Genomic DNA, 25,107 nt, shown 5'->3' on the forward strand with positions numbered 1-25,107 from the left:
TAACAGCCCTGTTTGTGTTACAGCTCTTTTAGCCTCAATCAGCAGGTCCCAAGTTCTTGTCCTGCCCCCGGAAGAATGAGGTATGCAGGCAAGTGGAGGGTGAGCAAGACAAAGAGGAGCTTTACTGAGTGACAACAGCTAAGAGGAGGACCTGGAGTGGGTAGCTCCTCTCGGAAGGCAGGTCATCCTGTCATCTCCGCAGCTCTTCAGCAGACAGGAAGCCCTGAAATGGGTAGCTCCTCTCTGCAGCTCTGTTGTGCTGATGTCTGCTGCTCTCAACAGAGAGGAGGCCCTGGAGTGGGTAGCTCCTGTCTGCAGCCTGTTGTCCTGATGTCTGCTGCTCTCAACCAAGAGGAGGCCCTGGAACGGGCAGCTCCTCTTTGCAGCTGGTCATCCCGATGTCTGCTGAGCTCTGGCTGAGCCTGGGGCTTTTATGGGCCTCAAAGGGAAGAAACTGCCAACTGGTACACAGGCAGCCATGGGCAGGCCTGAGAAAAGGCACCACAAGTTTCCACTCTAGTCCATGGAACTGGCAGCCCGGCCCCTAGCCTTCAGACCCTTCCTGGCCTGAAGATGGAGCCTCACTGAGGACCCAACCCACTTTCACCCAGAAACCTGCCTGCCTCCTACTATTGTTCATGGCACCCAGGCTGTAGGTACCGCCTACAGGTCAGCGCCAAGCTGCCCTCAGCCTCCCCTCAGCTTCCCTCCTATGCTCACTGGTGACCAAAATCTGGAGGGGGCCAAGGTGGCAGGGGGCTGGCATGTCAACACTACCCTGAGCATGTGCACACCTGGCTGGGCTGTGACAACACCTGGGCTTGGCCCTGACTCAGCTCCAAGGTTGGACTGGGTGCTGACAATAGATAAAAGCCAGACAGAAGAAGCAGGCATTTCTGAGCCTGAGAGGGCAGAGTGGACCTTCTTGGGCCCCTAAGGAGTATAGGGATGCCTGGTTGGGCAGCTGCATTGGCATGGGAGAGAAGGGCTGGGGGGAGGGGGGGGCAAGGGCAAGGAGTGTGCTCCTTCCTGCTCCATGGAGCAGGAGGCCCAGGTCTGCACCCACAGTTTGGGTAGCTGAAGCTGCACCTGGGAAGCTCCCACCCACCAACCTGGAAGGGGTGGGGTCCCCATTTGTTCCCCAGCTCCCACCAGCTCCACAGAGCATGCAGCCCCAGCCACACCTCCTTGCTGCAACTGGTGTGATGGCAGCAGCCACTCTAGATGGTCCACCGCTGCCATCACTACTATTTCTCAAAGTAGCAACAGAGCCTCCATAATTTATCCAGATATAATTGTAGCCTACATTTTTCAAAGTAATGAACATAACAGTATACATTTCTACCTGCCAATGAATGATGTTTCCTTATTTGGCTATGTTGTTTTTGGCTAATTCTTGAAGGGTAAAGAAGCTCTAAGTCAAGAAAACTAGACCCTTAACTAATTAGAGGAATGTACACCCAGGGTAAGTAGCTCTTAGTTTTCAAGACCTTTAGGAACAAATTTACCAATGAGATATTCAAACTAAAACCACAAGATGACATGTAACTCTTCACAGCTTCATGCACAACCCTTTAAGAAAAGTATTGAGGGAGAGGGCATACTCACAAAATGTGCTGTTCTGCAATTAAAATAGCATGTGTTTTGTCAGACTTAAAACCGTAACATGTTACTTCTAAAAAATGAGGTAACAAACCAATTGGTAACCAATAAATCTTTTGTAGGTATATTTTGAAGGAAATTAAATTATTGCCACTAAGTTGAAAATAAAATATATTCTGCTTTCTATTTCCCTTAGTCACTCTTATTTTACAGGACCACACAAACAATTCAGCCTGAGAGAAGTGACTCAGAGTTTCACATTGGAGGTATCTTAGGAGTTACAGATCCTACCCATTTTAAAGATAAGAAAACTAAAGCTAAGAGAGTTTAAGTAAATTATCCAGGAATACACAGAGACAGAGTCAGACCCAAAAGTCAGATTTTTTTCCCAAAGCAATTAGCATAATTTTCCCCCCTTTTCTTTTTTCTTTTTGTATTTAAAGGAAACGTCCTTCACAGGCCTACCTAGCCTGGCAAGATCCTCAGTCTGGTATCATTCTTCTGTTTGAGCATCAAAGCAAGAGATCAAAGGCTGAGGACAAGCAGAGTTTTTAAACTATGAAAACTTTTCAAGGAAGCTATCAGAGGGCACAGGAACTTCAGCAGTGAAAATTAGTTCAATAAACCCTTTAACTATAACTATAATCCATATCCTGTCAATTGTTCACTGGAAGAAAGAGGAAAGAGTTTAAAAGTTCTCAACTTCCCCACCAATGTGCCAGCAGAACCACTGGAGTTTACTTCTTTAAATCTAATGATAAGCAGAAAACAACATAAATTTGTTCTATAGGTGAATAAATTCAACCAAAAACCACTTTGGAAAATCATAGGAGATATTTAAAAAGAGATTTTTTTTTTTTGGCCAGGCATGGTGGCTCATGCCTGTAATCCCAGCACTTTGGGAGGCTGACGCGGGCAGATCACGAGGTCAGGAGATTGAGACCATCCTGGCTAACATGGTGAAACCCTATCTCTACTAAAAAACACAAAAAGTTAGCCGGTCTAATTTTATGTGGAGCTTGCAGTGAGTCGAGATCGCGCCACTGCACTCCAGCCTGGGCGACAGAGCAAGACTCTGTCTCAAAAAAGAAAGAAAGAAAGAAAGAAAAACAGAATTTTTTTTTAAATATAAAAGGAAAAACATTACTTCTTTTGTTTTTGTTTTGAAACGGAGTCTCGCTCTGTCACCCAGGTTAGAGTGCAGTGGCGCGATCTAGGCTCACTACAACCTCCAGCTCCCGGGTTCAAGCAGTTCTCCTGCCTCAGCCTCCCAAGAAGCTGGAATTACAGGCGCCCGCCACCACGCCCAGCTAATTTTTGTATTTTTAGTAGAGACGGGGTTTCACCATGTTGGCCAGGCTAGTCTTGAACTCCTGACCTTGTGATCCACCCACCTCAGCCTCCCAAAGTGTTGGGATTACAGGCGTGAGCCACTGCGCCCGGCCACATTACTTCGTTAAATACTACATTTGCTATCACAACTTCAGGTTTCATTCAGAGGCAACTTAAGGTATGGGATCTTGATTCATCTGGGCGTTGGTCCCTACCTGCTACATTGCTCAAAGACAACAAATCAGCTCCAACTGTTGATGTGTTTATAGTGAAGTATGCATTATACTGGGCACTTAAAAACTGAACAGTATAGAACTTCATTTTCTTTTTTTCTTTTTTTTTTTTTGAGATGGAGTCTCACTCTGTCTCCCAGGCTGGAGTGCAGTGGTGTAATCTCAGCTCACTGCAAGCTCCGCCTCCCAGGTTCATGCCATTCTCCTGCCTCAGCCTCCCGGGTAGCTGGGACTACAGAGGCCTGCCACCGCAACCGACTAAATTTCTGTATTTTTAGTAGAGACGAGATTTCACTGTGTTAGCCAGGATGGTCTTGATCTTCTGACTTCGTGATCCGCCCGCCTCGGCCTCCCAAAGTGCTGGGATTACATGCATGAGCACCGCACCCAGCCCTAGAACTTTCTTTTCTAAAGGTGATTAATTAATCTGAATTGCTGTAATTATATGTAAGAGCTATTTCTAAAGTTAACTCCACAAATTATTAAAGAATTGCTATAACATTATATACCGTATCATTCATAATAAAATGACATTTAAATTTATCCTCTCAAATCAAAGATGGCACTCTAAATGGCTTTTACAAAACATCTGAACCAGCCTGGGCAACATAGTGAGACCCCATCTCTACAAAAATTTTAAAATTAGCTGGGTGTGGTGGCACATGCCTGTGGTCCCAGCTACTCGAGAGGCTTAGGCAGGAGGATCTCCTTCTCTTGAGCACAGAAGGTGGAGGCTACAGTGAGTCCCATTTGCAGAACTGCACTCCAGCATAGGCAATAGAGAAAGACTCACTCTCAAAAAAAAAAAAAAAATTTGCAAATAGGCACTGAGTCTTTAAAAAGTTTATTCCTGCTAACTTGGTAATTCCAGTTCTAGAATGTACCTATTTACAAACCTGAATACAGAAAAAGTTTCATGTATAAAGCAAAATATATAAATATGAAAAAATTAAAATAACGTTAACTGAAACACCTGATGGCATCCACTTGGTGCAGTCATTTAAAATCAAGTTTATCAAGAATATGTGGCAATGTTTAGAAATAACATGAAAAATATCCAAATATAAAATAATATACACATTATAATTAGAATTGTGTTTAAAGTTAAAAGAAAAAAAACTGCAAGTACAACCTAATGCGCAGCAATTAAGGGTGGAAGGAAAGACACTCATACAGTTCAAAAGTAACTATAAAATAAATGTTTCTTTTATTCAATTTGCCTTGCATGATGGCAAACAGTTTATACACTCTTTTAAAGTTCTATTGTTCCAGACACTTTGAGTGGGTCCAAAGGAAGGACTTAGGTTAGAACTTGGCAGTTTATTCTCTATTTTATAAAATTATAAAACTATATTATTTTATTTTATTTTATTTTTGAGACAGGGTCTTACTCTGTTGCCCAGGCTGGAATGCAGTTGCATGACCATGGCTCACTGCAGACTTGACCTCCCAGGCTCCAGCAATTCTCCCACCTCACCCTCCTGAGTAGTTAGGACCGCAAGCACACACCACCACTCCCAGATCATTCTTTTGATTTTTTTTTTTTAACTACAGACAAGGTTTCGCTACATATTCCCCAGGCTGATCTTGAACTCCTGAGCTCAAGCAATCCTCACACCTCGGCCTCCCAAAGTGTTGGGATTACAAGCATTAGCCAAAGCACCCGGCTATTTATTATTTATTCTCTCTCTCTTTTTTCTTTTTCTTCTTTTTTTTATTTTGAGATGGAGTCTTGCTCTGTTGTCCAGGCTACAATGCAGTGGCATGATCTTGGCTCACTGCAACTTCAGCCTCCCAGGTTCAAGTGATTCTCCTGCCTCAGCCTCCCAAGTAGCTGGGACTACAGGTGCCTGCCACCATGCCTGGCTAATTTTTTTGTAATTTTAGTAGAGATGGGTTTTTGTCATGTTGATGAGGCTGTCTCGAACTCCTAACCTCAAGAGATCCACCTGCCTCGGCCTCCCAAAGTGCTGGGATTACAGGCCCAGCTATTTATTCTAAATATCTATGTATTCATTAGTATTTCTAAACCACAGTCCAAGTGCAGTGGCTCACGCCTGTGAGCCAACACTTTGCGAGGCTGAGGTGTGTGGATCACTTGAGGTCAGGAGTTCAAGACCAGCCTGGCCAACGTGGTGAAACCCTGTCTCTACTAAAAATACAAAAATTAGGAGTGTTGTTAGGCGCCCACCTACTTGGGAGGCTAAGGCAGGAGAATCACTTCAACTCGGGAGGCAGAGGTGGCAGTGAGTTGAGATCATGCCACTGCACTCCAGCCTGGGTGACAGAGTGAGATACTGTCGAAGAAAAAAAAAAGAAGTAGAAAGATAAATTTAGATATATCATCCATAACACTGGTATTTCTTTTTTTTTTTTTTTTTTTTTTTTTTGAGACGGAGTCTCGCTCTGCCGCCCAGGCTGGAGTGCAATGGCCGGATCTCAGCTCACTGCAAGCTCCGCCTCCCGGGTTCACGCCATTCTCCTGCCTCAGCCTCCCGAGTAGTTGGGACCACAGGCGCCCGCCACCGCGCCCGGCTAGTTTTTTGTATTTTTTAGTAGAGACGGGGTTTCACCGTGTTAGCCAGGATGGTCTCGATCTCCTGACCTCGTGATCCGCCCGTCTCGGCCTCCCAAAGTGCTGGGATTACAGGCTTGAGCCACCGCGCCCGGCCAACACTGGTATTTCAATGGAGAGGGAAGACATTATTGATATTATTTCATCAAATTTAAAGAGCTGATGAAAAAAATTTAAAAGTCATATCACTCTATTATTCCAAAATATACAGCGAGCGTCTTTAAAATATGCCATTTTAAGCTCCTTAATAAAGTCCTTGAAATGGAAAAAAATTAACAAAAAAATAAAATTAAACGGTCTTCTTCCAAACACACAATTTTTTATTAAGCAATGCTAATAAAACTCTTCAGATTTATAGTTTTTAGTCTACCTTCCTCTTTTCTCATCTAAATGTTCGATTACGTTTACCCCTAACATCAACGAGATAAGTTATTCCAAATGGATATATATATTTCCAAGAAAAACATATTTCATCCCCACAGTCTTCTCTCCTCACCTTCTCCACCCCTTGCTGAAACCCATTCAAGTGAACAGTATTTGGGACATGGGAACTGTCACCAATTGTTAAGCTACTTCAATCATTGTTTGTCAATAACCGCGTTTTAAGGTAAAAATGATTATTTCCCTAAATAGATAAAATTAATAGGACAAAGACCACCAAAGACCAATATCTAATACATTAATATAGAGACCTTCTCTAGCCTTTGAAGATACAACTAAGGGAATTCTCCTACATTAGAGGACAGTAATTTCTTTTTTAAACACTTTTGCTAATAACCCATAAACAAAAATACCCAACATGTAACTGTACAGTTCAATGAATTTTTGGAAAGCAAATACCTATTGCAAAGCAAACCACTATCCAGGTTAAGAAACACAACACTGCCAGCATCTCAGGAGACTCCTTGTTTGTCCCTTTCAGATAGCAACCCTCTCCCAAACGTCCTACCAGCAATATGACTTCTTTCGTAAGAGGTAGGGGTTTTTTGTTTTGTTTTTTTCATCACTTTAGGTAACAGTACGGGAGTAAAGGAAATCTTCAAATAATTGTGGCTCACTGGATACACTTTTGCACCTATCATCCAAGTATATATTTTAGACAAAAGTTTCACTGGATGACTGCTTCTGTTTCTCACTCCAGTGAGTGGTGATGGGTCCCACAGACTAACTGGGGTGGGTGCTTTTGAATGTCAACAAATCTTCCTTCTAGAAATGGTATCCAATCAATTCTGGTTCTTGTTTACAAGTACCATCATGACAATCAGGAATGACTGCGTAGCAGCGTACCCACATGTAACTGCAATGAGAGTGAGTCATGAGCCAAACTGTACAAGTGTGTGGTGGTGCTGGTGAGTAACTAACCAACAGCTCTCACATCTAGGAACTGAACCAGTGCCAGAAAGCCATCTGGATAGCAAACAGTAACATGAGAAGAATTTTAAATAGCTTACAGCTGTAGAAAATGCACTATTCCAGGCTCTGAACCTTTTAGTCATTTCTGTCTGCCGTCATTTTGAAAATAAGTCATAATATGTAAAAATTAAAAAAGCATCCAATAAAGGCTGGCATTTATCCCAAGTCATTTCAGGATTACTCCTTTGCATGATGGTTTAAGTTTGGTCTGGCAAGTACTTATCATTTGTTTGTCTGTTTTAAACCTTTTCCTTGGAGACCAATATTCTTCCTAAGCTATCTGCCCATGAATGACAAAATGCTTCTGTGTGTAGCTTTCATTTCTCCCTCACTACTGACAGTAAATTGAGGGGGAAAAAAACTAAGAAAAATTGAAGAAGTATCTGTCCTTGGTGCCAAGTTTTCTTTCACTGCTTATTCTCTCTAGAGGACACAGAGAGTACAGAGAGGCAGGCTGATAATGTCATTTCAGTGCTAGGCCTTGATTCAAAAGAGGAAGAGAAGAAAACTGCAGAGGGACGAAGTGGGGAAACAACTGAATTTCAAGGAAATTAATATTTAATAAGTACTTATTCTGTTTAAGATACCATATCACACACTTGATTGGGAGATGAGGTAATTACAAAAATAAAACAAAGCAAATTGCATCCCAGCCTGTATCAGAGAAGTTAGGTCTAGTGAGAGACTAGTGGAGGCATGTCTGTTCTCTGACTGGTTGCAGTGTTTTTTACCTTGACCTCCCAGAGCCTCAACCAGAAGGGATGAGGATAGAATACTGGAAAAGGGAAATACAGAGTACCCACATGAACTTCTTAAGAGTGTGGGACTGCAGTGTCTGGGGATCAGTCTATGTCACCTAAAAAGTTGAGGCAGTACCACAATGTTGCTGTCATGAAACCCCCTCCTTGCCTCAGTGCCCCAGCCTATGACCTGTGCACAATGGGATGAGTACTGGGAGTTGCATGGTTTGGAATAGAATAATAATTAAATGTTACTATGTCTAAGATCCCAAAAGATCTGAAATCTTTATCTGTTATGCATTAACAGAACAGCTTTTGGATACTGTCCTGTATTTAACTTAAAACATTACCCTATAAGCTAATAAATTAGTTTCAAAACTCTCAAATGTAGCATTCTTTTAAATTGAAAAGCATACATTGGCCAGGCATGGTGGCTCACGCCTGTAATCCCAGCACTTTTTGGGAGGCCGAGGTGTGTGGATCACCTAAGGTCAGGAGTTCAAGACCAGCCTGGTCAACATGGTGAAACCTAGTCTCTACTAAAAATACAAAAATTAGCCGGGCATGGTGGCATGCGCCTGTAATCTCAGCTACTCGGGAGGCTGAGGCAGGAGAATCACCTGAACCCTGGAGGCAGAGGTTGCACCGAGCAAAGACTGCACCATTGCACTCCAGCCTACGCGACAAGAGTGAAACTCCATCTCAAAAAAAAAAAAAAAAAAAACTGAAAAATGACATTAGTATCCATTTCATACCACTAGTACAATAGTTAATAATTTAAAATGTTTCCTGACTGAATGTAGCTATTAAAACCAACCCATACCTTTTTCTTCTGGAAACTATGGGAATACTCTCAAGGGATTAAAAATGTTTTGGGGGCCAGTCACAGTGGCTCACACCTGTAATCCCAGCACTTTGGGAGGCCGAGGGGGGAGGATCACTAGGTTAGGAGATCGAGACCATCCTGGCTAACACGGCGAAACCCCGTCTCTACTAAAAATATAAAAAATTAGCCGGGCGTGGTGGCAAGCGCCTGTAGTCCCAGCTACTCAGGAGGCTGGGGCAGGAGAACGGCGTGAACCCAGGAGGCGGAGCTTGCAGTGAGCCAAGATCGTGCCACTGCACTCCAGCCTAGGTGACAGAGCGAGACACTGTCTCCAAAAAAAAAAAAAAAAATGTAGATAAAATATTAGCAATGAAAAGAAAGCTTTAAGCATCTAAGGTCAGGAGTGGTGGCTCATGCCTGTAATCCCAGTACTGTGAGAGGCCGAGGCGGAGGATCCCTTGAAGCCAGAAGTTTGAAACCAGCCTGGGCAACTTGGCAAAATCCTGCCTCTACAAAAATATACAAAAAATACAAAAATTAGCAGGGCATGGTAGCACACACCTGTAGTCCCAGCTACTCAGGAGGTTGAGGAGGGAGGATTGCCTAAGTCTGGGAGGCAGACATTGCCGTGAGCTCTGATTGTGGCACTGCATTCCAGCCTGGGCTGTTAGTAGAGCGAGACCCTGTCTCGGAAAAAAAAAAAAAAAAAAAAAAAAAATTCCAGCCTGGGCAACATGGTAAAACCCTGGTTTTACCAAAAACACACCAAGCATGGTGGTGTGCAATTGTGGTCCCAGCTACTTGGGAGGCTGAGGTAAGAGGATCACTTGAGCCTGGGAGGCAAACATTGCAGTGAGCTGAGATTGTGCTACTGCACTCCAACCTTGGTGACAGAGTGAGACGCTGCCTCAAAAAAATAAAGAATCTAAATAATCTAACAGAGTATTGAAAACTAGCTAAAAAAAAAATTGTGATTACATGATAAATAGCACAGCTGTCATGACTGGGATGATTTTAAAACATGGCCACAAAATTCTTTTACATCACGCCTGCACCTACTGGTGCTGCCAAGGCTGTGGACAATGTCATCTCCAAGCTTAGTAGGAAGCTCATTGGCATAGCCTTCTATGTCCCCACTGCCAATGTGTCCATCATGGACCTGACCTGCCATCTGGAGAGACCTGCCAAATGTGATGAGAGGTGAGGTGCACGATCCCTCTCCTTGAATATGGCTTCAGTGACTGCTTGACCTCTAACAGAATACAGCAGGGGTAATGCTCTACTAATTCCCAGATTTAAGAAGCTGCAGCTTCCATTTTGCTCACTTAAGACACCTGCTTGTGAGATGCTCACTCTTAGAAGGCAGCCACCAAGCAGTAAAGCAGCTCAGGACAGACACATGGGAGAGGCCAAGGATAAGCATTTTGAAAAACTCCAGTTGACTGCTAGTACGAATAGCCAAACTTCTGAGTGAAGAAGCCTTCAATGACTCCATCCCTCAGACGTCATGTTTTTCCACCTGACGCCCAGACAACATGGGCCAAAGACAACCTGACTCTGGTGTGCCCCATCCAAATTCCTGACTGCAGAACCAGAGCATAATAAAATGAATGTTTTACACCACTAAGTTTTGGGATGGTTTGTTACAGCAATATATCATTACAGCATGACCTATTAGAATGAAAACAAATCATGCAATTACAACAGTCAATAATTAACTCATTTTTTTCTTTAAATTACACTTTCTGTTCCTCTCATTCAACAACCACATCTCGTGTAACACCCGTCACATCCCTGAGACATCACAATGAAAGTGAAGGCCAGGTAAATTGATTTGGCTTTATTGGACACCTGGTCACCCAGGCTGCTTTTAACTCTGGCGAAGTGGATACTGTCTCCATCAAGGACCCCCTCATTGCCCTCAACTACATGGTCTATATGTTCCATGATGATTCCACCCATGGCAAGTTCCATGGCACAGTCAAGGCTGAGAATGGCAAGTTTGTCATCAATGAAAATACCATAACCATTTTCTAGGAGCAAATTCCCATCAAAATCAAATAGGATGATGCCACCACGATTATATTGTGGCGATCACTGGCATCTTTACTACCTTGTAGAAGGCTGGGGCTCATTTAAAAGGAGAAATCGAAAGGGTTATCATCTCTGCCCCCTCTGCTGACGCCCCCACGTTTGTGATGGGCATGAACCACGAAAAGTGCAAAAATGCCTCGCAATTCCCAGCAAACCTTCTGTACCACTAACTGCTTAGCACCACTGGCCAAGATCACCCATGACAACTTTGCCATCATGGGAGGAATCATGACCACGTCCATGCTATCACTGACATCCAGAAGACCACTAAAGGCCCATCTGGGAAACTGTGGTGCAACAGCCACAGGACTTTCCAGAACATCACTCCTATATCTACTGGTGCTGCCAAAGCTGTGGGCAAAGTCATCTAAACAAGCGGAGCAGGGAGCTCAGTGGCATAGCCTTCTATGTCCCCACTGCCAATGTGTCCATCATAGACCTGACCCACCATCTGGAGAGACCTGCCAAATACGATGACATCACGAAGGAGGTGAAGCAGGCATGGGAGAGGCCCCTCAAAGGCATCCTGGGCTACACTGAGTACCAGGTTGTCTCCGCCAACTAACAGTGACATCAACTTTTCCACCTTCAATGTTGGAGCTGGTATTGTTCTCAATGACCACTTTGTCAAGCTCATTTCCTGGTATGACAATGAATTTGGCTACAGCAACAGGGTGGTAGACCTTATGGTCCACAAGGCCTCCTGGACCACCAGCCCCAGTGAGAGCATGAGAGTAAGAGAGAGGCCCTCAGCTGCTGTGCAGTCCTGCCTGACTCAGTCCCCCACCACTACACTGAGAATCTCGCCTCCTAGACACAGTTTCCATGCCAGACTCCCTGAAAAATGGGATAGGCCTAGAAAGCCCCACTTTGTAGTGCACCATCAATAAAGTCCTCTGTACTCAGCACCCCTCTACTGCCAAAAAAACTACCAATACACACACACTTTCCTAAATACATATCTTACTCTATGTCTTTTTTTTTTTTTTTTTTGAGATGGAGTCTCACTCTGTCGCCTGGGCTGAAGTGCGGTGGCGCGATCTCGGCTCACTGCAAGCTCTGCCTCCCGGGTCCACGCCATTCTCCTGCCTCAGCCTCCCGAGTAACTGGGACTACAGGTGCCCGCCACCATGCCTGGCTAATATTTTTGTATTTTTAGTAGAGACGGGGTTTCACCATGTTAGCCAGGATGGTCTTGATCTCCTGACCTCGTGATCTACCCGCCTCGGCCCCCCAAAATGCTGGGATTACAGGCGTGAGCCACCACGCCCGGCCTTTTTTTTCTGAGACAGGATGTCACTCTGTCACCCAGGATGGAGTACAGTGGCACAATCTTGGCTCACTGCAACATCCACCTCCTGGGCTCAAGCAATCCTCCCGCATCAGGACTCCTGAGTAGTTGGGACCACAGGTGCATGCCACCATGCCTGGCTATATTTTTGTATTTTTGGTAGACATGGGGTTTTCCCATGTTGCCCAGGCTGGTCTCGAACTCCTAAACTCAAGTGATCCATCCGCCTCAGCCTCCCAAAGTGCTGGGATTACAAGCACGAATCACTGCACCTGGCCAATTTTTTTTTTTTTTTTTTTTTAAATAGAGACAGCGTCTTGCTTTGTTGCCCAGGCTGTCTTGAAGCCCTGAGCTCAAGCAATCCTCCTGCTTCGGCCTTCCAAAGTGCTAGGATTACAGGTGTGAGCCACCACGCCTGGCCCAAGGGCATTTCTCATGAGAAATATTTTCTTCTAATATACAGATAACTTCAGTATATCAGCAAACAAGTTAATCTCTAATTATGCAGGTTCCAGTTCTACTGAAATTTAAATGGCACTGAGAACTTTTTTTTTTTTTTTTTCCTTGAGACAGAGTCTCACTCTGTTGCCCAGGCTGGAGTACAATGGCAAGATCTCAGCTCACTGCAACTTCTACCTCCGGGGTTCAAACAATTCTCCTGCCTCAGCCTTCCAAGTAGCTGAGATTACAGGCACACACCACCACATCTGGCTAATTTTTGGTTTCAGTAGAGACGAAGTTTCAGTAGAGATGGGGTTTCGCTAATGTTGGCCAGACTGGTCTTGAACTCCTGACCACGAGTGATCCACCCATCTAGGCCTCCAAAGCGTTAGGATTACAAGCATGAGCCACCACACCCAGCAGAAAACTAACTTTTTTTTTTTTTCTTTTTGAGATGGAGTCTTGCTCTGTTGCCAGGCTGGAGTGCAGTGGTGTAATCTCGGCTCACTGCAACCTCCACCTCCCGGGTTCAAGTGATTCTCCTGCCTCAGCCTCCCAAGTAGCTGGGATTACAGGTGCACGCCACCATGCCCAGCTAATTTTTGTATTTTTAGTAGAGATGGGGTTTCGCCATTTTGGCCAGGATGGTTTTGATCTCTTGACCTCGTGATCTGCCCACCTCGGCCTCCCAAAGTGCTAGGATTACAGGCGTGAGCCACTGCACTTAGCCCTAACTTTCAAAAACTAAAATTAACTTACTTTAGTTGTGAATGCTACTATCGTTTCCAAAAAGAAAGCAGTGTGGGTTAAATAAGTTTTTTAAATTATAACTTTTTTCTTATTTTTCTGAGACTTTTTTCTTTTTTTTTAAGTGTCTCTCTCTCACTGTCATGCAGTGGTGCCATCATACAGTGGTGCCATCACAGCTCACTATAGCCTCTACCTCCTGGAATCAAGCCATCCTCCTGTCTCAGCCTCCTAAGTAGCTGAGACTACAAGCAAACACCACTTCACCCAACTAATTTTGTGTTTTGGTTTTTTTTTTTTTTAGAGACAGGGTCTCACTATGTTGTCCAGGCTGGTCTAAAACTCCTGGCCTCAAGCAATCCTCCCACCTCAGCTTCCCAAACTGCTGATATTACAAGCATGACCCACAATGCTCCATCTAAAGATTATGTCTTCACATAAAAACTATGTCTTCTAAAAAATGAAACTTCTGGGCTCGTGCCTATAATTCCAGCACTTTGGGAGGCCAATGCAAGAGAATCGCTTTAGCCCAGGAGCTCAAGGCCAACCTAGGCAATCGGTGAGACCTCATCGCTACAAAAAATAAACAAAATTAGCCAGGCATGGTGGTGCTCACCTGTAGTCCCAGCTACTCAGGATGTTGAGGTGAGAGAATTGCTCAAGCCCAGTAGGTCGAGGCCACGGTAAGCCAAAGTCATGGCACTGCACTCCAGCCTGGGTGACAGACTGAGACCTTATCTCAAAAAAAAAAATAAAAAATAAAAAATAAAATAAAAATGAAAATGAAACTTCTGGCTGGGCATAGTGGCTCACAGCTGTAATCTTAGTACTTTGGGAGACAGAAGTAGGAGGGCGGCTTGAGCCCAGGAGTTTGAAGCCAGCCTGGGCAACACATAGCGAGACCCCCATCTCTACAGAATTTTTTTTTTTTTTTTGAGATGGAGTCCCACTCTGTCACCAAGGCTGGAGTGCAGTGGTGCAATCTCGGCTCACTGCAACCTCTGACTTCGGGTTCAAGTGATTCTCTTGCCTCAGCCTCCTGAGCAGCTGGAATTACACGTGCCCACCACCACCCCTGGCTAATTTTTTCGTATTTTTAGTAGAGACTGGGTTTTGCCATGTTGGCCAGGCTGGTCTCAAACTCCTGACCTCAGGTGATCTGCCCGCCTCAGCCTCGCAAAATAATGGGATCACAAGTGCGTGCCACTGTGCCTGGCCCAAAAAAATTATTTAATTAGCCAGGTGAGGGGGTGCACACCTAGGGTCCCAGCTACTCAGGAGGCTGAAGTAAAAGAGGATCACTTGATGCCAGGCAGTCGAGGCTACAAAGAGCCATGTTTGTGCCACTGCACTCTAGCCTGGGTGAAAGAGCGAGACACTGTCTCAAAAAAATTAAAGTTTTAAAAAGCAATTCCTATTACCCAACTTTGGTTACAAAACTATCAAGACAATTTCCTTGCACTAAACTGCTAACACAGTCCAAATTTATGAATAAATTGATGCAAGCTCTAGCCAACTTTGTTAGATGGTTTAAAATATATTTAAAATTCTTATTTTCCAGAGAAAATGTAGAATATTTTAACAAGTTATATTTCAAAAGCAACTAGTATCATACCAATACATTTGCCTACAACTAAAACTTCAGAATTATTTCATCTCACATTATAAGCTTCCATATGCTATAGGGCCATGATGCAGCTTGTACTCAGGCCTGGATAAAGCCACAGGGCTTTGAAGACCTTGGGTGTGATAAAATGAGAAGACAATGATTAATACTACCTTTAGCATCTCATAATCCTCCCAAATTGAACTGGAACAAGGTGAATGAAGAAACAATGGAAACACTTTGCTTGTGCCTTTTAAATTTAATCAGTAAGGAAGAAGGGTGTGTGTGTGATAAATCTCCTGAGTATAGATCCCTTATCTTATACCTTAGAAACTGAGTCCTACAGAAATATGATGACTATACCAAGGTCACTACAGCAGAGACTAATTTTTTTCTTCCAATTACAGGATTGTGGCCGGGCACTTAGCGGATATACATTCCAACTTCCTGTGCAATTAGAAGTGGCCATGTACTAAGTTCTTTCCAGTGAAATGTTGAGTGGAAATGACCTGTGTTACTTCAGGTTAGGGCTTTTAAGAAAGTTGGTGTGACACTTACACCTTCTCTTTCCTCTTCCACTGGTCATAGTGGAATAGAGGATGACAGAGTCACAAGATGGAAGAAACCACTTGAAAGAGAATCACCTACCAAAGAGGGCCATCCAACTTAACTGTTCCATGAGTGAGAAATAAATGTCTATTCAGTTTGGACCATTATTCATTTTTGGTCTGTTACAGCAATTTGGCCTTCACTAATTTAGTCAAACACATAGTCTAGGTAGCTGCAAGCCCATGATTAAAACCCACATATCCTCCCTCAGTCAGTCCAATATCACTGTGTTTTCCTTATCACCCTTCATCCAAACAGAAAGCAGAATTATGAAGAGCAGTGGGGGATATCATTAGTGAAGCTACCATTATGACACCAGCAAATCATTCACTCCTGCTGAAGCTCAACAATTTTTATCCTTGTTCATTACTCTGCACAACGCATTTCAGAATCCCCTGGCAGAAATGAACGTATCGACAGCTCTCCTCTTCCTCTGTCATCTTCTGATGAGAATTATTTTATTTTCAGAAACAAATGAATAGGTTAAAACATGTTAAATTGAGGCAGATAAAGTCAAGAGGATGATTTTTTTTTTTAATTTTTTTGAGACAGGGTCCCACTCTGCCACCCAGGCTGGAATGCAGTAGTATAATCATGGTTCACTGTATCGTCGACCTCTGGAGTTCAAATGATCCTCCTATCTCACCTTCCATTACAGGTGCATAGCACCCAGCTAATTTTTTCATTTTCTGTAGAGAAAAGATCTCACTATGTTGCCCAAGCTGGTCTCAAACTCCTGAGCTCAAGTGATTCCCACCCTCCCCGGCCTTGGTTTCCCAAAGTGCTGGGAATACAGGCATGAGCCACCATGGCCCATGAGAGTCATATTTTAACAGAGACAGTGTAAGACAAGAAATCAGCTAGGCAAGGAAAGAAAGACTACATGCAAAGACCTGAGAAACCTTAAGCATTTATGGAATTCAACAAGCAGAGAACAGGGGCAGAATGGTACTGGGGAGGCTGGCTATATGCAGATCCTGGTAGGTCAAATTAAGGTGTTGTTCTTTATGCAAAAGAACAATAGATCCAATGAAGAATGTTAAACACATGGTATAATATTCTAGGAAAATGCTTATCTGGGCCAGGCACAGTGGCTCACGCCTGTAATCCCAACACTTTGGGAGGCAGGCAGATCACCTGAGGTCAGGAGTTTGAGACCAGACTGATCAACAAGTTGAAACCCCATCTCTACTAAAACTGCAAAAATTAGCTGGGTGCGGTGGCATGTGCCTGTAATTCCAGCTACTTGGGAAGCTGAGTGGAGAGAATCACTTGAACACGGGAGGCAGAGGTTGCAATGAGCTAAGATCACGCCACTGCACTCCAGCCGGGCAACAGAGAGAGACTCTGTATCAAAAAACAAAAAATGAAAATGCTTATCTGAGGATATGACATTCACATGAATGTTGAAGGGTAAAGTTTTCATAGTAACAAAAAACTAGGCATAATCTTAATGTACATTAATAGATCAATAAATAATATTAGTTTACAATAGGAAAAATGAATAAAATACAGCTACATACATCACCATTAATGAACCTCACCAACGTTAAAAGAAACAAAAGAATACATATAGCATGACCACATTTACTGGAGTATACAAAGCAAGACTCCATCTCAAATAAATAAAATAAAATAAAATAAAATAAAAGTAGGCTGGTGCTTCCTTATCTTCCCCAGGTCCCTTCACAGTGTTAAAGAAAATAGTCTCTCCTGGGTGCTCAGAAGCAGCAGAAAGAGAGCTCCAAAAGTTGCTTTAAAAATCTTTCCTTATGGCGATTCCTCAAGGATCTAGAACTAGAAGTACCATATGACCCAGCCATCCCATTACTGGGTATATACCCAAAGGACTATAAATCATGCTGCTATAAAGACACATGCACACATATGTTTATTGCAGCACTATTCACAATAGCAAAGACTTGGAATCAACCCAAATGTCCATCAGTGACAGACTGGATTAAGAAAATGTGGCACATATACACCATGGAATACTACGCAACCATAAAAAAGGATGAGTTTGTGTCCTTTGTAGGGACATGGATGCAGCTGGAAACCATCATTCTCAGCAAACTATCGCAAGAACAGAAAACCAAACACCGCATGTTCTCACTCATAGGTGGGAACTGAACAATGAGATCATTTGGACTCAGGAAGGGGAACATCACACACCGGGGCCTATCACGGGGAGAGGGGAGGGGGGAGGGATTGCATTGGGAGTTATACCTGATGTAAATGATGAGTTGACAGGTGCAGCACACCAACATGGCACAAGTATACATATGTAACAAACCTGCACGTTATGCACATGTACCCTAGAACTTAAAGTATAATAAAAAATATATATATATTTCCTTACAAAAATTACAGATTTGTAGTCATGAGCTATATATAATAATCTCTATTCACTAATAATCCTTAAAACTTTGAATAAAAAATTTAGGTCCTTTTTGAAAATAATGTGATTTTTCTATTTTTTTTAAGATGGAGTCTCGCTCTTGTTGCACAGACTAGAGTGCAATGACACGATCTTGGCTCACTGCAATCTCCACCTCCCAGGTTCAAGCCTCAGCCTCCTGAGTAGCTGGGATTACAGGCGCACACCACCATGCCCGGCTAATTTTTTATATTTTTAGTAGAGACAGGGTTTCACCATGTTGGCCAGGCTGGTCTCGAACTCCTGATCTCAGGTGATCCACCCACCTCGGCCTCCCAAAGTGCTGGGATTACAGGAGTAAGCCACTGCACCCAGCCTCTATTTAAATTTTAAATATTATAAGTTTTATAAAATTATACTTAAAATGTACTCTATTATGCATAAAACTGGTAATCTTCCACATAAAACTGTATTTAATAACATATGTGACTATTTAACATGGTTTAAAAAACAGTATTGAGATCAACAAGGCAGCCATTTATATTGCCCTTTATGTACTACTTCCTCTATCATGTGGCAGTCAAAAGGCTAAGTGAAATGCTTGCAGCAAAGAAAACAGTTTTGAAAGGTCATGCTATGCAGACAGCCAGAATTTATTTCACAATATCCTTACTGTCTATGGCAGACTGCAAGAGAATCAGACCACAGTTATTTTCTGTGTAAGAGTAAAAAGCACACCACGTTATCAAAGGACAAGAAACTGTTAAGCACTCAACAATATCATCTTTATGAACATTTTTTCTAACTGCATAAACATCCATACATATTAATGAAAAAGAACCCTGAGGCAAAGACAATGAATTGGAGAAAGAGGAACTTGGAAAAACCGGAAGGCAAGTTTAAACTATACCACTCTGTTTACTCATAGTGTTCACATAAGAAGCTCCTATAGCCAGGCGTGGTGGCAGGTGCTTGTAATCCCAGCTACTCAGGAGGCCAAGGCAGGAGAACTGCTTGAACCCAGGAGGCGGATGTTGCGGTAAGCCAAGATCGCACCACCACACTCCAGCCTGGGCAACAGAGCGAGACTCCGTCTCAAAAAAAAAAGAAGAAGCTCCTAAACGAAAACTTTCCAAATTAAGACACATCATTTACCAAGAAAAAAGCCTAATTATAACAATGTTGAAGACATTAAGATCATCTTTCAAAATTTCCATTATCTTAATGACAATTGCACACAAAGTGCAAAGCTTCAAAAACCTCTCTGCGACAGCTGTAATCCCATCACATTTTTTCCCTTTAATAGCTTTTACTGGTTTATCATTCATCTGAATAGGGAACATATTTTTCCAACAGTTAAGGTAGTACGCAATCAATCAGTAAACACCAAAAGTGAAAATTTCTCTGGCTCCTTGTAAAATTTCCAAACAGGAGGTTAACAAGTGTATTCTTTTTTAAAAAAAAAAAAAAGAAAAGAAAGAGAAAGAGAGAGAGAGAGAGAGAGAGAGAAAGAAAGAAAGAAAGAAAGAAAGAAAGAAAGAAAGAAAGAAAGAAAGAAAGAAAGAAAGAAAGAGAAAAGAAAAAAATCTAGTTTGTTCAATTGCTGTCCTATCCTAAAAGATCAAATTCATGCCTACACACAGCCAAGTAACATAGACACAGTCCCTTAAGCTTATGGCAAAGCATACTTAAGATTTTTTAGGGCCCCAGAATTTTAATTCCTGTGAGAATCTCTCACTAAAATTTAACTAGAAGACAACTTTCTTTCTTTCTTTTTATTTTTGAGACACAATCTTGCTCTGTCACCTAGGCTGGAGTGTAGTGGTGCAATCTTGGCTCACTACAACTTCCGCCTCCCAGGTTCAAATGATTCTTCTGCCTCAGCCTCCCAAGTAGCTGGGACTACAGGCATGCACCAGCACACCTGGCTAATTTTTGTATTTTTAGTGGAGATGGGGTTTCGCCATGTTGGTCAGGCTGCTCTCTAACTCCTGACCTCAGGTGGTCTGTCCACCTTGGCCTCCCAAAGTACTGGGATTACAGGCGTGAGCTACCACGCCTGACCGAAGACAACTTTCTTCACCAGTTCTGACCTTGTAGCAGAGCGATTTGTGCTACTTCTAAAACTACTAGAAAACAGTGTATGATAAACATTCTTTTAAGGAAATAAACTTAAAACATTCCATTATTCAAAACCACAACTATATTACTGGCTGGGCACGGTGGCTTACGCCTGTAATCCCAGCACTTTGGAAGACCAAGGCAGGCATATCACCTAAGATCAGGAGTCTGAGACCAGCCTGGACAACATAGCAAAACCCTGTCTTTACTAAAAATACAAACATTAGCCAGGCCTGGTAGCACACACCTGTAATCCCAGCTACTTGGGAAGCTGAGGCAGGATAATCGCTTAAACCCGGGAGACTGAGGTTGCAGTGAGCCAAGATCATGCCACTGCACTCAAGCCTGGGTGACAGAGCAAGACTTTGTCTCAAAAAAAAAGTTTTTTGTTTTTTGTTTTTTAAATAAAACCAAACCCAGGCACAGCTGTGGAGAAACTGGAACTCTTGTGTATTGCTGGTGGAAATATAAAATGATATAGCCAGTGTGGAAGACAGCAGGATTGTTCCTCAAAAAATTAAAAGCATATGGTGGGTTGTGATGGCTCATGCCTGTAATCCCAGCATGATATTGTTGAGTGCCTACTGTTTCTGGTCCTTTGGAGGCCAAGGCAGGCAGATAGCTTGAGCCAGGTGTTCAAGACCAGCCTGGGCAACGTGGCAAAACACCGTCTCTATTAAAAATACAAAAAATTAGCCAGGTGTGATGGTGGGCACCTATAGTCTCAGCTACTCAGGAAGCTGAGGTGGGAGGATCACTTGAGCATGGGAGGTGGAGGTTGCAGTGAACTATGATTGCACCACTATACTCTAGCCTGGTTGACAGAGTGAGACCCCATCTCGAAAAAAACAAAAAGAAAAATTAAAGCATATGTTCCAATATGATCTAATAATCCCACTTCTGGTGATGTATGCAAAAGAAATGAAAGCAGGGGTTCACTCAGATTTGTACACCAGTGCTCACAGCAGCACTGGTCACAACAGTCAAAAGGTAGAAACAGCACCAGTGTCACCATCAACAGAGGTATAGACAAAAAAAAATATGGTGTGTACATACAATGGAATATTATTCAGCTTTTTTTTTTTTTTTTTTTTTTTTTTTGAGACAGAGTCTCTCTCTGTCGCCAGGCTGGAGTATGGTGGCGTGATCTCAGCTCACTGCAACCTCCACCTCCTGGGTTCAGGAGCTTATCCTCACTCAGTCTCCCGAATAGCAGGGACTACAGGCGCAGGCCACCACACCCAGCTAACTTCCATATTTTTAGTAGAGACGGGGTTTCACCATGTTGGCCAGGCTGGTCTCGAACTCCTGACCTCGTGATCCACCTGCCTTGGCCTCCCAAAGTGCTGGGATTACAGGCGTGAGCCACCGGGCCCGGCCTATTCAGCCTTTAAAAGGAATGAAATTCTACTACATACTACAATATGAATGAACCTTAAAAACATAATGCCAAGTATAATAAGTCAGAAAAAAAAGGACAAATATTCTATGAGTCCACTTACACAAGGCACCTGAAGCAGAGTAGTCTAATTCACAGAGACAGAAAATAAAACAGTGGTTTCTCAGGAACTAAAGAAGAGGGGGCAATGAGAACTTATTATTTAATGGGTATAGAGTTTGGTTAGGGATGATGAAAAAGTTCTGGAGATGGACAGGGGTGATGTACTTTTGTGAATGTACTGAATTATACACTTAAAAGCGGTTACATTTTCCCCAGGTGCAGTGACTCACACCTATAATCCTAGCATTTTGTGAGGCCAAGGTGGGCAGATTGCTTGAGCTCAGGAGTTCGAGGCCAGCCTGAGAAACAGGGCAAAAACCTGTCCTCGTTTAAAAAAAAAAAAAAAAGCAAAATGGTAAATGTTATATTGTGTATACTTCACTTTTTTTTTTTTCCCAAAAAAACCCTGAGGCCAGGCACAGTGGTTCATGCCTGTAAGCCCAGCAACTTGGGAGGGCAAAACCGGCGGATCACAAGGTCAGGAAATGGAGACCATCCCAGCTAACACAGTGAAACCCCGTCTCTACTAAAAAAAAAATAAAAAATAGCCAGGCGTGGTGGCAGGCGCCTGTAGTCCCAGCTACTTGGGAGGCTGAGGCAGGAGAATGGCGTGAACCCATGCATGAAGCAGAGCTTGCAGTGAGCCGAGATTGCGCCACTGCACTCCAGCCTGGGCGACAGAGCAAGACTCCGTCTCAAAAAAACAAAAAACAAAAAACAAAAAAAAACAAAAGAAAAAACTCTGAGTCCCAGCTACTCAGGAGGCAGGAGAATCACTTGAACCTGTGAGGCAGAGGTTGCAGTAAGCTGAGATCACACCACTGCACTCCAGCCTGGGCAACAGAGTGAGACTCCTCCTCAAAAACAAAACAAAACAAAACAAAACGAAAAACCTGAAGCCAAATAAACTTGTCCATTATGAACTTACAGGCCCTCTGTGCCTCCAACTCACCTTTTTCTACTCTTCCTACCTCCTTGCAGTGTTCAAAAATCTGTTTTATGGTACACCCTCTTCTCTCATCTTCACTTTCAGATACTTCAAACATCTGACCTCATCGTTGGGTTTTTTTTTTTTTGAGACATCTCGCTCTGTCACCCAGGCTAGAGTGCAGTGGTGCAATCTCGGCTCACTGCAACCTCCACCTCTCAGGCTCAAGCAATCCTCCAGCCTCAGTCTCTCGAGTAGCTGGGACTACAGGCATGCACCGCCACACCTAACTAATTTTTACATTTTTTGTGGAGATGGGGTTTTGCCATGTTGCCCAGACTGGTCTGGAACTCAAGTGATCTGCCCACCTCAGCCTCCCCAACTGTTGGGATTACAGGCGTGAGCCACTGTACCTGGCGGCCTCACAGTTCTTCAGCCTCAAGTTATACCTCTCAGCCACAGCTTGACCTTTCACCTCCCACCTCACTCCTGGATCTGCAGCTCCACCATCACACAGAAGAAAAACCAAAAGCCTGACTCTGGTCTACAACCTGACTCAAGCCTCTACCACATTCACTACGATGATGTCAGCTCCTACTACCTCCACCCTCACTTACTTCAGTGCAGTCCCACTGGCCCTTGTGCAGCTCATAAAACACATCAAGCACGTCCAGCCTCGAACACTTTGTATTTAAGTTCCTTCAGTCTCAAATGCCCTCCCCACCCTATTCAAAATACCCAGAGGGCCTGCTCCCTCACTTCATTTAGAGCTGTCAACTCAAATGTCACCTAATCAGAGAGGTCTTCCCTAACTTCACCTTAGTAAACGTACCCCTCCTTCAATGTCTACCTTTCCCTAATATATTTCCATACCTTCATGACAATAGCAAACAAGGTATAAATCTTCAAAATAGCACTTATCACCACCCAACATATTATATAGTAGGCCCTCCATATCTGTGTGTTCTGTATCAGTGGGTGCCACATCCGTGAATTCAACCAACTATGAATTGAAAATATTGGATGGGGGCCAGGCATGGTGGTGCATGCCTGTAATCCCAGCTACTCTGGAGGCTGAGGCAGGAGAATCACTTGAACCAGGGAGGTGGAAGTTGCAGTGAGCTGAGATTGCGCCACTGCACTCCAGCCTAGGCAACAAAAAATTTTAAAAACAAAAGAAAATATTGGATCAGAGGCCGGGTGCGGTGGCTCAAGCCTGTAATCCTAGCACTTTGGGAGGCCGAGGCGGGCGGATCACAAGGTCAGGAGATCGAGACCACAGTGAAACCCCGTCTCTACTAAAAACACAAAAAATTAGCCAGGCGCGGTGGCGGGTGCCTGTAGTCCTAGCTACTCAGGAGGCTGAGGCAGGAGAATGGCGTGAACCCAGGAGGCGGAGCTTGCAGTGAGCCGAGATTGCGCCACTGCACTCCAGCCTGGGCAACAGCGTGAGACTCCGTCTCAAAAAAAAAAAAAAAAAAAAAAAAAAAAGAAAATATTGGATCAGGTAATGGTTCTGTTGTGCCTGTACTAAACATGTACAGACTTTTTTCTATTATCATTATTCCCTAAATAATACAGTAACACCTATTCAAAGGCATTTACACTGTATCAGGTATTATAATTTTTTTTCATTTTCCAGGTTACCATTGAGATAATTTTTGTTTTTTGAGATGGGGTCTCGCTCTGTTGCCCAGGCTGAAGTGCAGTGGTGGCATCTGGGCTCACTGCAGCCTCGGCCTCCTGGGCTCAAGCAATCCTCCCACTTCAGCCTCCCAAGTAAGCAAGACTGCAGGCATTCGCCACCATGCCTGCCTAATTACAGGTGTGAGCCACTGTACTTAGCTTGCATATAGTTTAAATATTAAAGAGAGTGATTACGTTTTTACTCAGAAGAGGTAAGAGGTTTGACTCAGATCAAAGACATAGGTAGAGGGTTTAGCTCTTATCAGAGTAGCAATCTTTCTGCTTAGAAACTAGAGGACTGGAAGAGAGGATATACTAAGGAATTTTTAGGCAAAGAGGAAGAAGTTGTAGGATTTCTTTTCTCCTTCTCTTTCTCTCTCCCTCCCCTCCAACAGGGTCATACCTCTGTTGCCCAGACTGGAGTGCAGTGGTGCAATTATAGCTTGCTACAACCTTGAACTCCAGGGCTCGTGAAATCTTCCCACTTCAGCTTCCTGAGTAGCCAATACTGCAGGTGTGTGCCACCACACCCAGCTAAGTGTAGGATTTCCTATCTTACTTTTTTAATAATGTAGGGATTGAGGTTATCTGTTCGGCATATAGTTAATTAGTGGTGAGGTTGGGATCCTGGGAGAAGAAAGCATTTAGGAAAAACATTGTAGGGCAGCTACCAAATTCACCAAATATTTACTGACCACCTGCATTGTGCCAGGCACTCTTGTAGACAAGATTAGTGTCCTTGTGGAGCTAATCACTGGAGTGAACAAAAACAATACTAAATTGTAATGTGATATGAAAAGAATTAAAATATGGCAGTTGACAGTGACTGGTTGTCTTCTACTGAGGAGGTGACATTAAGATCTGAAAGACAAGAATTTAGCCAAGCTAAAAGAAAATCAAGCTATGTAAGTTTAAACCTCGCCGGGCGTGGTGGCTCCCGCGTGTAATCCTAGCACTTTGGGAGGCCAAGGTGGGCTGATCACGT

At 43.4% G+C, this 25,107-nt stretch overlaps 1 protein-coding gene and 1 pseudogene across 5 annotated transcripts in view; one reads left to right on the top strand and one right to left on the bottom strand.

Annotated features, from left to right (window-relative positions):
• LOC105469947 (phosphatidylinositol-4,5-bisphosphate 3-kinase catalytic subunit beta) overlaps window positions 1-25,107 on the bottom strand; it is a 188,503-nt gene that overhangs the window by 121,075 nt on the left and 42,321 nt on the right. The gene's annotated exons all lie outside the window — the stretch shown is intronic.
• LOC139361226 (glyceraldehyde-3-phosphate dehydrogenase-like) lies at window positions 10,651-11,705 on the top strand (annotated as a pseudogene).

This window comes from Macaca nemestrina, chromosome 2 (assembly GCF_043159975.1).
Source record: "Macaca nemestrina isolate mMacNem1 chromosome 2, mMacNem.hap1, whole genome shotgun sequence".
Classification (NCBI taxonomy): domain Eukaryota; kingdom Metazoa; phylum Chordata; class Mammalia; order Primates; family Cercopithecidae; genus Macaca; species Macaca nemestrina.